Below are 2,141 nucleotides of genomic sequence, written 5' to 3' on the forward strand. Positions count from 1 at the left end.
TGCTTTCATGATTTTAATTAATGACTGACCAATGAACCACTAGTAACTTACCATTGTTTGGGAAAAGAAAAGAGAAACGTCCTTTCATTTAGAATACCTTCATTTCTAGAAAACTGAACTCGGATTCAGTCCCCACAAAAGGGTCACAGTCACTTGCAACCGTGTACTGGAAATATCTTGATACTTGTATATTTTTATTCAGGGAGAGATATTTCCAATGCATAGTTGCAAGTGGCGGTGAGTACGATGTGAGCACCGTCTTGTAAATTGTAAGGACTGAATCCGATTTCTCAAAAAAAAAAAAAAAAAAAAGAAAATTGCAATCCCTTTCAAAGATTCACATTTGTTTAATTAAACTTTTAATCAAGATGAGTTGCACAATTAATGAAAATTTCAAGAACTGGTAGCAATGTATTTTTATTTACTGAATCGTGTTGAAGGAGCTATTGGAATTAACTTCACTAGAAAGTCAATTTATTAGCGTAATTAAAATGTATCCCGGCTTTTTGGGTTTTTCAACGAACATGACTTCTAAATTATCCACATTGGGCCCACCTTGTAAAGCCAGAAACCACCATGTGAAAGCCCTCCCAAATGGGCACTTAATAGAATCATCTACCGCCAATGACCCAGTAATTGAGATGGTCACTGAACAATACTCCACAAAAGGAGGTGGGGATCAAAGTCATGAAACTTCATGCTCACCGCGGTATGACCAATAGGTGTCACATGCCCACGCAGAGATATGGACAATGCAAGAAAAAGCATACGTTGAAGTAGCAAGAAATGAATTAAAGACATTGAATTCAATTTTGCTCATTTCAAAGATGAGGAAAAATGCCTCTTTCCTCATTGGTGTTTGATACAATGGTGTTGCGTTGCCATTATGTCTTTGGTCGATCAATACAAATTTGTGAGAAAGTGATTAATCTACCTGAAATGTTTTGAAAACATTGATTTGCCTGTAAAAATGACATATATATATATATATATCACAAATTTGTATTAATCAACCTAAAATATAATAACAACACAATACCACTGTACCAAACACCCCCTATATTGATAAATCTTTATAACATATACAACATGTGGCTATTTAATCCACCACCCACCATGAAAGGAGCATTCCCACCTTATTATCAGAGCTGCAACTACACCTATGAAGGTACTGATCAGCTGGCTTGAATAAGCTCAGGACCGATCTGTTCTATCCAACTTGTAGCTTGAGTAGTCACAAAATGCCTTGATTCCTTCATATTTCTCAACATATCAGAGCTGAGAACAGGAAACATACCTTTCCATGAAATAAAAGCCGGTTCTTGTCTTTAGCTCAATTTGCCAATTTCACCATTGAAACCACCAACATTTTCCTCATCACACATAGTACTTCATAGGTAAGAGCATCAACTTCAATGTTAAGGCGCTATCCCCATTAAAATTTCTCACTTTTTTCTGGACCCATTAAAAATATTTCTTGATCCAATGCCATCAAACGTTCACCAATCACCAGTCAAGTGGCTTTGTGTCTAGGGTCGATCCCCACCATTAAATAGAAAGTAGACCAATCAAGAAATGGGCACCATATAAGATCCATTTATTTGGTCTGCACATTTCTTCAATCGAATGGAAGAAGTTATTACCATGTTCACTTTTGTTTCTGGAAATTTCATGGGCCAATAAAGATGTATGGTGAATCATGGGGTAGGGGTGCAACTGAGCCGAGCCGAGCCAAGCTGAGCCGAGCCAAACTTTGACATGTCTTGGTTCGGTTTGACTAATATATTATTAAGTTTCAGTTTGAGCTTGAGTTCGGTTTGAAATTTTGAAAATAAATATTTGTATTATATATATATATATGTGTGTGTGTGTGTGTGATTTTTTATAATATATATTATAAAATATTTTTTTGTTTATAATATATACATATTAATGTATGTATGTATGTGTTAATCACAACTTTTCAAAATGTCCAAAACTCACTATGTCATAAGTTTTTATTTTCCAAACTCACCTTTCGTTAGTGCACCATTAATGCTTCTTAATAGAGGTGTCCATGTCAGCATAAATAACAATTTTCATGACCAAATTACCCTTGAATGGTGAGTGAGAGGAAAAATGGTATTTTTCAGTTTTTAATT

This window comes from Nelumbo lutea, chromosome 1 (genome assembly GCF_056320005.1).
Source record: "Nelumbo lutea isolate HS-2025 chromosome 1, American lotus-T2T, whole genome shotgun sequence".
Classification (NCBI taxonomy): domain Eukaryota; kingdom Viridiplantae; phylum Streptophyta; class Magnoliopsida; order Proteales; family Nelumbonaceae; genus Nelumbo; species Nelumbo lutea.